Below are 12,019 nucleotides of genomic sequence, written 5' to 3' on the forward strand. Positions count from 1 at the left end.
TAGATGTATAAATGTCAGAAATTTTCAATATTTACACACGTATAGTCTATGGCAAACTGTGATGCACTGTCGGGGTTAAGTAGTCGTCAATGTCGATAATTGTTTGAAATGGTTCAATAATGTCGAGAGAAAACACGGACTCGAACGATACAAGTCGTGTACACGCCGTACGATCAAGATACAAATGAATAGTTATAATTTCCTGTCTTGCCGTCTCTGATCTAGAGAGGAGAGAAAGTACGATTAATCTTCTTTGAACATTTGAAAGTTCATTTCCAAACTTTCCTCTCCGGGAATTTATTTATTTTCATCTTGATGACCAAACACGTGAACATTTACATCTCCCCGTTGCAGTGAACCAATATGTAACCGATGGAGTACTTATACATAAATTTGGATTGATTATGATAAGTCAGGTTGGCCGAGTGGTCTAAGGCGCCAGACTCTGGGGTTATGGACATATCCTAGCAGGATATTTACATTTTGCCGCTCCGGTTAAATGTGCCATTTCGGTGAGTTCCCCGGTTTTTGTGTGATTATATACATTTATTTGTGTGTTCTTTACTTTAATTGACCTGGATTGATAGATTTTAATCCGTATAGGTTCGTGTTGTACCCCTTTTCCTGCTTTTTAAGCATAGGGAAAAAAAAATCGAAAGGTGCGTTTTATTTGTTTCGTGTTGTTTCATCTTAGAACCAGAAATGAGTTCTGAAAACAAAGTACCGGAAAGATCTGAATATAGGTAAGATTATTCACGAAAGTATGATGGAGGAATAAAAGGAGAAAGACAGAAAAAGTATACGAATTCAAGGAAAATTTACAAGAAAGAATGTGCTGTAAAAATTGTTAATATTGCGAAGGAAGCTTCAAAAATTATACAAGTTGCTGAAGAGGTTTGTGGAGTGAATGCTGTTCTGGCAGTTGTGCCTGATGATTTAGAGGGTGCTTATACTATAACGATGGACTCTGAGGAAAATGCAGATATTTTGACAAAAGGACTTAATGTTGATGGGCATTTTTATAACTGTTATTTTCTCTTTCAAAATGCAGTCATTGTTTCTTTCATTCATTTACCTGCGCATATTAACGATGAAACCATACTGAATGTTTTGAGAGAAAAGAACTGTAAGCCATTGTCACAAGTATATAGGCATGTTTATCCGGGAACTGACGTTGGTGATGGAACTCGTTATGTTCGAGTACAATTTCCGCCTAATTTGAAATCCCTTCCATGGTCAATAAAGTTTGAAACGGGGATGGGGATGAGAAGTTTTAGAGTAAAACATGATCATCAGATACAGCTTTGTAATTTTTGTGGATCTCCAGGCCATAAATATAGACAATGTCCACAACTTATTTGCGATAGCTGTGATAAACAAGGACACAAACGGAAAGAATGTAAGGAACCACCACGTGAGAAGTGTGGAAATCGTTTGAGAGCTTGCTTTTGCAAAAAAGACAGGAAATGTAATTATTGTTACAGGGAGCCATGTGAATGTCCATGCTTTACATGTGACAAAAAGAAGAGTGACTGTAGATGTATGTGTGTTGACTGTGGTATGGTACTAGACAGATGTGTCTGTAAAAAGGCAGATACTAAGGACAATACAGATGATGAAGTAAAAGAAACAGAGAGTGGAGTGAAATGTATATACAGGTGCTACATTTAGAGGGGCAGACGACAAAAGAGGATGAAGAAGATAGAAATATGAAAGCATTTTCTGTTGTAATGGAAGTCAAGGATAATAGTGACATGGTGGTCTCTGATGTCAAAGAGGCTGATATTGTGGTCTTCGGGGCCACAATGCAAAATGATAAAGAGACCTTAGGGGCCACTGCAGGTGACGAAAATGTAGTCTTTGGGACTACAGAATTAGAAAATGGAGTCTTCGAGACTTCAGAGGTGGAAAATGTGGTATTCGGGGCCAACAGTGAAAGGAATGATATAACGGGAAAACCAAGTGTGGTCTTCGGGACCACAGAAAAAGATCAGCTGGTCGTCGGGGCTACGGCTTGTCATGATGTTAAAATCCAGTCAACAAAAGGTTTAGATGAAGGGTCTTCTAGAAAAGAACAATTAGGTGTAGAGAACAAAGGACAGAAAAGACAGAGAGATGAAGTAACAAAATCGTGTGATCTGATGAAGAAATTACCTTTGTAAAAAATGATGATAAATGTATTGATATAGAAAGTGATGATATGGACACAGACATCCCTTCCAGTGGAAATGACACTGGTTTGGATGTCTCTCAAATGTCAATGGATGGTTTATCTGGTTCCTCTGGAACTGGTCCATCTCAAGGAAAGAAGAGAAGGAACAGGATGAAGTTTTATCCAAATGTCAGTAATGCTATGAGAGATAATTCAAACAAAAAAGATATCGAAAATGGAGATCTATAATTCTGTATTTCTGGTTTGTATTTTTGCAATGGTGCTATTTGTAAGCAACAATTGTAATGGATTGAGAGATATCAATAAATTTAAGAAATATGTATCAATCATTGATAACAGTAAGATTGATTTCTTGTTACTGCAAGAAATGTTCTGGGATGATGATTTCATTTTGAATTTTGATAGAATTTATGATGGTTGTGTTTTATATTCTAATAGTAGTACTAAAAGGCAAGGAGTTGCTATTCTTGTGAACAGAAGGTTTGAAAATAATGTTAAAGTTATTTTTAAAGATGATGTGGGTAGATTTTTACATGTCCAATTTGAACATGAAGGTTGTATTTATAACATATTTAATATTTATGCATATAATTCTGTTAAGGAAAGGTGTGAGTTTTTTTACATTCCTCAATCAATATATTAGTTCTTATGAGAATATAATTGTATCAGGTGATTGGAATACAACATTGTCCAGCCTAGATAGATGTGGTTAATCTGTACACAGGAATGATATGAGTTATAACTTATTATGTAATTTGATGACAGATAACAATGTATATGATGTATGGAGATGAAGAAATCCTTGTGTTAGAATGTTTTCATGGAAACGAGTAAGTGGTTTTTATTTACAACAATCAAGATTGGATTATTTTCTCATTTCTAGAAATTTGTCAAGTTTTGTTCAACATATAAATTACAAAGACACTACTTTAAGTGACCATTCTTTTGTTGAAATGAGAATAGTTTTTGATGATGTAGAAAGGGGCCAAGGTGTGTGGATTTTTAATAATACATTGTTAGATAATAATGAGTTTGTATCAACTGTTTTGAACATTATTAATGATAGTAAGGAATGTACTCTTTTTGATGATGATGTTTTAATTTGGTGGAATAATGTAAAGTTTAGAATTAAGAAATTCTCTCAAGTTTTCAGTAAGAGAATTGCAAAAGAGAAAAATGCAGAGTATACAAAATAAGATACAGCGAATATGTATGAGAATTGCTGAAGGTGAACAAATTAATGTAGAAAGGTATGAGAATTTAAAGCTTGAATTAAACAATTTAGAGGAAGAGAAATGTAAAGGTGCTATTTTGAGGTCGAAGGCTTTTTGGGCTACAGAAAATGATAAATGTACAAAATATTTTTTGAACTTAGAGAAATATAAGCAAGACATTAATAGTATTAAAGAACTTTTTGATCATGATGGTAAAACTATTGTTTCTGATACTGATGGCTTATTAGACATACAGTATAAGTTTTATGATAAGTTGTATTCATGTGTAGAAACAGACAAAAATGCTATGGAGGTTTTGTTGCAAAATATAGATGTAAAAGTTGATAGTTTTGATCGAGGAATATGTGATAATGATATTACTGAAGAAGAGATTTTTGTTGCATTACATAAAATGTCTAAAAATTAGAGTCCAGGATTTGATGGACTAACTGTTGAGTTTTATTGTAAATTTTATCATGTTTTAAAAGATATTTTACTGAAGGTATTTAAGGCCGTTGAAAAATGTAACACTTTATCAAGGTCTATGAAAAATGTTGTACTGTCTCTTATTTATAAGAAAAAGGGTGATAAAAGGGATTTAAAGAATTATAGACCTATTTCATTGTTGCAAGTTGATTACAAGATTTTAGCACGTGTCATGTCAAATAGATTCAAATCAGTACTTTGCAAGATAATATCAAATAGTCAGTCATGTTGTATACCTGGTAGAGATATTGCAGATACAATAGCTAGTGTACGTGATGTAATAAATATGGTAGAAGATGATGATGTAGAAGGGTATATTTTAAAATTTGATCAAGAGAAAGCTTTTGACAGAGTGTTTCATGATTATCTCATTAGAGTATTAGAATGTTTTGGTTTTGGATGTAAATTTATTAATTGGATTAGGATTTTTTATACCGATATTCAGAGTACTGTCAAGTGTAACGGTGTTTTAACAAAATATTTTAAGATACGAAATGGTATTAGGCAAGGTTGCCCTATCAGTGCTTTGTTTTATGTTTTATCAGCAGAACCACTGTCAATGGCAATTAAGAAACATTATAATATTAATGGAATACGTATACCTTGCAGTAAAGAAACTGCAGTTTTGTTTCAACATGCAGATGATACTACCTTATGTTTGAGCGATAAAAAATCTATTGAATGTAATTTTGATGTATTTAATTTATATAGTAGAGCATCAAGTTCTAGGATTAATAGAAGTAAGTCTGAAATTTTATGTATTGGAAAAGGAAGTTTGACTGATGTTGGTAAGACTGTACTTGGATTAAGAATTTGTGGAAAATGTATTCAAGTTCTTGGCGTTTATGTTGGTGTATACATTGATGTATGTAATGCCATGAATTGGAAGGATAAGATCAGAAAAATAAGATGTATTGTTAATATGTGGAAACAAAGACAATTGACTCTTTCTGGTTGAAATATTGTAATTTCTTCTTTATTGGTATCAAGAATTTGGTATTTATTAGCTGTTTCGTCAATACCTGAAAATGTACTGACAGATTTAAAGCAAATATGTATTGAGTTTTTGTGGGATTCTAAATCTCATTTAATACAATATGCAACTATTACTGGTATGAAACAGGATGGTGGCTTGAATTTTCAAGATATTTATTTAAAAATGTGTTCATTTAGATTGAAATTTTTAGGAAGATTTTTAAACCCTGAGTGCAATTGTATTTGGAAAAGTATCTTTAGCTATTTTTTGAGACGAGTACATTGTATGAATCTTTCTAGGCCTGTTTTATTTTTGCGTTTAAACAAAAATGATTTATTATGTTTACCGCATATGTACAGAGAAATGTTGGAAGCATGACAGTGCATTAGAAAAGATGTAACTTTTAATATAGGAAACTGTCATGTTTATAATCAACCACTGTTTTATAATAGCTTGACGTTCGTGTCTGGTATTGTACTAGTTAAAGATATGTCATATGAAGCTATACCTGGATTTTTGCCAGTTCAGGCAATTTTTGATATGATGAGAGAAAAAGAAATAGATGTTAATTTTAACGTTGTCAGGAAATTGTATATGTTATTATTGAATCATATTTCTGTTGAGTGGAAAGAAGTCGTTTTGACAAATTGTCATTTGAAAAATGAAGAACTCTCCCAATTTTATGTTCAATTCGACAGTAAAGTGTGTGACATGACGCTATGTACAACAAAAAGGTTTTATACATTACTATTACAAAAGTGTTTTATTAAACCTAAATGTTATGAATTTTGGTATGAACAATATGGTATTCATGAAAGTGATTTCCGTTTTGTGTGGAAACAAGTACATAATTTTTGGAAACCATCTGAATGTATTGATCTAGACTACAAATTGTGTCACAACAGGATTTTTACTAATGTCAAACTTTGTAAGATTGGAATAATAGACAGTAGCACGTGTCAAAATTGTGACTGTGAGGAGGAAACTTTATTTCATATTTTTTTAACATGTGAGTTACTTGTTAAATTTCATGATTTTATGTTTGATATTTTAGAGACACTATTTGTAAAATCAGAGGAAAATTTCCTATATAACTATACTTACATGAGGATATTTATGCTGGGTTTATCATCTAATGTGAGAGGTGTTAATATTCACTATTTTAATTTTTTGTTCTCTATTGGAAGACTCTGTATAATGAAGCAAAGACAAATGTTCAAAAATGGCACAAGAGGTATTAACCTAATAACATATTTCAAATACACACTGAAACATTATATTAGTTGTTTTTATTTCTATTGTAAATTTACAAACAGACTTTGAAAAGAAGTTTTTGAAAGATAATCCAACTGTGTTCTTAGAGGAAGATGTGCTGTTATTCAAACTGTGACAAATTGTATATTCTTAAGTTCTGTAACATGATGATTTTATAGATATTCTTATTTGTATTGTTATTTCGTATAGTTTTATTCGATAAAGATAAAAAAAAAAGCGCCAGACTCGAGGGGAATACCTTCCTTCAGTGAGGATGAGTGTTCTGGTCCACGAATGTTGGCGTGGGTTCGAATCCCACACCTGACACTATATTTTTGTCGTATGAATTTTATATAGGTATAATGATAACTCAGTGAACAGTTATCAAGAAAAAATAAGATTGACGAATAATGACTTTTCAGGCCAGTCTGTACACAATTTTCTCAAGAAATGAAATTATTCTGGCGTGTTATTATTATTCAGTTGTACTGTAGGACTCAAGTTTTCGGTTTTTGCTCTTACTTTCTCTATTGAAGTGAACCATTGGCTGTTGATATTAATTTTCACATATGTATGTACCAAAGGAAGAAAAGTATGTTGCCAGATAAATGTCATTCCGTCTTCAACATGGAAATAAAGACTTGTCTAGCCGGGTCTGATAAAACATTCTGTGCATATTAACGTATGTCCTGTTCCGATGTAATATACCACAAATAACCGATCGTAAGACTGTAACATCAATACGTAGGGTGGTACTCCGGACGACCGCGTCAACAGATAATAATGTCAGTAAAAGAAAAATATCATTGGCAGCGGTGGGATTCGAACCCACGCCTCAATGAGACTGGTGCCTAAAAGCAGCGCCTTATATTGTTTTTCTTGATAAAATTTATTCCTATAAATACATTCATAAAAGAACCATTGGGTTCCCAATAATTCATAATATCAGAGTATTAGTTAGAATTGTAACAAATTTTTACAAACAATTATATGTCAATTAAAAGTCAATATGCACTTCATCATTACTTATTCTTAATACAGGATTTTTGTTTACATAATACTTTTCAAATAAGTACAAGTACTTCTTCTGTTTATAATACAAGTATGCATAATTCACATGTTAGGTAGTCGTCAATATCGATAATTGATTGAAATTGTTCAATAATGTCGAGAGAAAACACGGACTCGATCGATACACGTCGTGTACACGCCGTACGACCAAGATACAAATGAATAATTATCATTTTCTTATTTTGCCATGTCTGATCTAGAGAGGAGAGAAAATACGATTAATCTTCTTTGAACATTTGAATGTTCATTTCCAAAATTTCCTCTCCGGCGTTGGGATTAGGACACACGCCTTAACCAGACTGGTGCCTAAAACTAGCGCTTTTTTTTTTATCTCTATCGAATAAAACATATAAATAAAATGTTTATAAAATCGTAATGCTGCACCTCTTAAAAAATGTACCATTGTCATAGTTTTAGCAATCATTATAATACATCTTCTAACATCACAATAGGGTTGTCTGTCAAAGACTTTTATCAAAGACTAAAGGCCTTTTTAGGTTTACAATAAATATAAGTATTACCAATAATATGTTTCAATGTATATTAAAGGTTCATACTTCTTGTACTTGTACCTTTTTTGATGATTTGCTATTGCTTCATTATCCACAGTCTCCTTATGGAAAGTAAAACAATTGAAACTGTACATTTACACCCTTAACATTGGATGCTAAACCCAACAAAAAGATCTACATGTAAGTATATTTCTGTATTAAGTTTTGTTCTGATTTTACCAATAATTTTTCTTAGATATCAAAAATAAAATCATGGCAATCAACAAGTATTTGACATCTCAGAATAATATGGAATAATGTTTCTTCTTTACATTCAGTTTTGACATTAAATAATGTCTATTAACTCTAAGTAACATTGCTCAATATTAGTTAAAATCCTAATGGGACTCAATTTGAAATACGAACAATACATTCAGATGGTTTCGAGATACTATGCATCTATTTCCACACGAAACGGAAGTCATTTTCATGAATATCAAATTGTTCGTACCAATAATTATAACTTTTAGTTACGATAAAACACTCATGTAATAGTAACGTATAAACTGTTTTCTTTGACATAACGATATAACTGTATTGTAGAATTAAACGTAGAATTGAAGCAGTTCATATTTTTTTATAAAATAGTTTGACAAAACTACTTTTTTTCCACTCACCAGGAATATTATTCAATAACAACTTGTACAATTTTATCATTCTTTAAAGTTACATCTACTTCTTTTTATTCCATTATATCAAAATCTTTCAGAACCGACATAAAGGCAGGTATAGCCTCATATGATTTATATTTTACTTGTACAATATCAGCTCTGACAAAACAATCCCATTTTTACAAGACACATACATCAAACTATTAAAAAAGTGGTTGATTATAAATACCTCGGTCTATGTTAAAGCTTGTATATGAACTAATATACTGTCAAGGTTCCAACATTTCTCTTTACACGTGAGTTTAAACACAATAAACTATTTTTGTTTAAACCCAAAAATAAAACGAACCTCGACAAATAATACAATGTACTCTTCTCGAAAAATAACTAAAGTTACTTTTCCAAATACAACGGCATTCAAAAACTCTTCATAAAAATGAACTTAAGCATTACATCTTAAAATAAATATTTATAAAAAATTCAAGTCACACAATTTTGTTTCATACCAGTAACTGTAGCATGTCACGTGTTGAGATTTAGAATCCCTCAAAAATCAGTACAGATTTGCTTCATATCTTTCAATACATCTTTCAGGTATGGAGAAACAGATAATAAATAGGAGATTCTAGATATCATTAAAGATGGAATTACAACACTTATGCCAGATAAGGTCAAAAATCGTTTCCACATTTTTACAATACATGTTACTTTTTATTGATGTTATCCTTCCGATTCATTTCATTGCATAAATTAATATCTTCACCAACATATACACCAAGAGGTTGAATACATTTTTCACAAACTCTTAATCCAAAATTCTTTTCATCTTCAGTAAAACTTCCTTTTCTAATACATAAAATTTCAGACTTTTCTCAGTTAATCTCAGAACCTGATGCTCTACGATATAAATCAAACACATCAAAAGTACATTTAATAGACTTTTTATCACTCAAACAAAAAGTTGTGTCACCTGCATGTTGAAACAAAACTGTAGTTTCATTACTATAAGGTATACATATCCTGTTAATATTACAATGATTTTTGATTACCATTGATAGTGACCTGCAGATAAAACATACAATAAAGCATTAAAAGAACAACCCTATCTAATACCATTTCTAATTTTAGAATACTTTATTAAAACCATTACACTTGATAATTTTTTGAATGTCATTATAAAAATATTGATCTAATTAATTAACTTGCATTCGAAACCACAACATTCTAAATCTCTAATAAGGTAATCATGATACACTCTGTCAAAAAATTTTCTTTGATCAAATTTTAAAACATACACTTCCACATCATCATCTTCTACAATGTTTATTACATCACATGCATTAGCTGTTGTATCAGCTATCTGGTATACGACATGACTGACTATTTGATATAAGTTTACAAAGTGATTTAAATCATTTTGATATGGCACGAGCTAATATCTTATAGTCAACTTGGTACATCGAAATAGGTCTATTAAATTCCTTTATCACTTGTTTTCTTATAAATGAGAGACAGCACACCATTCTCATAAAGTGTTACAATATTCAACTGAAATAATATATTGAGTAAAATATTCTTTAGTACATGACGAAATTTACGATAATATCCATTGTCTGTCCATCAGAACCTTGACTCTTATTTTTAGACACTTTATGTAATGCAACACAAACTTCTACTGTAGTAATATCCCTATCATATATTCTTTGATCAAAATCGTCAATTTTTACATCTATATTTTGCAACAAAACATCCATACATTTTTTTTTCACACACGAATACAGCTTATCATAAAACTTACATTACATGTTCGACAAACTTTTAGTATCAGAAACAATGGTATTCCCATCAAAATCAATTAGCTATTTAATACAGTTACTCTCTTGTTTATAGTTTTGTAGAATTCAAAAAACGTGTTGTACATTTATCACTTTCCGCAGCCCTAAAAGCTTTGATCTCAAAATAGCACCTTTACATTTCTCTTCTTCAACATTTTCTCCTTTTTGCAAATCTCCTACATAACCTTTATATCTTATTCTGAATACAAAAATACTCTTTTGCATCCCAAACACTTTTTATAATTTTATAATTATGTATTATAAATTATACCACCAGATCAATACATCATCATCCTAGACATTAATTTCTAGAAAAGATGAAATAATCTTGATTGTTGTTAATAAAAATCACTTACTCTTTTTCCTAAAAAAGTTCTAACATCAGTGTTTCTAGTTCTCCACATATCATATACATTGTTATTTGTTATCAAATGAGATTAATAAGTTATAACTCATATCATTTTGTGCATAGATTTACGAGATCTATCCATTTTTGCCAATGTTGTATTCCAATCACCCAATAAAATCATATTCTCATAGGAACTAATATACTGATTAAGAAATTTAAAAATGTCACATCTTTTTTTAAAGAATTATATGCATACATTTTCGATCTACAAATTTCATGTTCAAATTGGACATGCAAAAATTTACATTCATCATCCTTTGAAATTATTTTTACATTCTGTTTAAAGAGTAATCAGGGGGACCAAAATACTAATAGAAATCAAAAGAATGTTATCCAAGGACAAAGACCAGACATGGAAAACAGACAATCACAACAAGGAACGTAAAGTAACTGAAATAATACATACAAAGTAACAGAGGTAAATGAGCAACACGGACTACACTAAAAACTGGGGGGTTTGAACCAGCTGCATCGGTTGGGTAAGCGTCCTCTGCTTTTCTAGAGCACCCGCCGAGTTGCTCATAAAAAAGTCAAGTCCGGGGGGAAAACTATGTCACGTTGAACAAATAAGTTTTCATGGTGCATATGGATATACCGTAATGATCTACGAGTTTATGATGACGACCATACACTTTTTCTAGTAATGCGCGATACAAAAAGTCTGCGTAGTCACGGCAAACTCTGGAATAACGTATGATATGTGGTAAGAAAACTCCACAGGTCCTGAAGGGATGTTGCCACAGATGAAAGGAAAGTTGCCAATTCTGAATGAAAAGTCATCATGTTTGTCTTAAAGTTTGGTCAATAGTTTTTCTTTAACATCGATCTCTAAGTGTGGGTTAAAATATGAGGCTGACTTCACAGTGTCTGTAGTATTCTTTATCTCAAGCTCTTTGGGGTAGATGCGATGTATCAAATCCCCAAAACTAGGATTGTTTAAAGATAATACGTCATCTATAAACCTTTTATTTACAATTATAGCGACACCTTGTCGTTTAGTAGTTCTACTTAGAACACGACCGTCATACATTTCAAAATGAAATCAATCCAAAAATCAATCCTACTATTATCAATAATTGATACACACTTCTTTAACTTAGGGACGTCTCTCAATCCATTACAATTGTTGCTTACAAACAGTACTACTGCAAAAATAAAAAATATAAAAATACATTAAACACCTCCACTGTTAATATTCCTGTGGTTGTTTTTTTAACACCATTTACATTCGGATAAAATTCCATCTTTTTTCTTCTTTTTTACCTTCTACTGTACAAAAGTCAGAAGCACTTACATTTGAGCTCCCAGAACAAGACAAAACCAACCTTTATACGACATCTACCCCCAGTGTTATCACCATAGGAGGGCGTGTCAGTATCTATATCATCACTTACAATACTATCTTTTTTTACGTTTTCTTTTACAACATGCTTATTTAC

This window comes from Perna viridis, chromosome 6 (genome assembly GCF_037379345.1).
Source record: "Perna viridis isolate PV_CMFRI_1.1 ecotype Kerala chromosome 6, ASM3737934v1, whole genome shotgun sequence".
In the NCBI taxonomy this organism is placed as follows: Eukaryota; Metazoa; Mollusca; class Bivalvia; order Mytilida; family Mytilidae; genus Perna; species Perna viridis.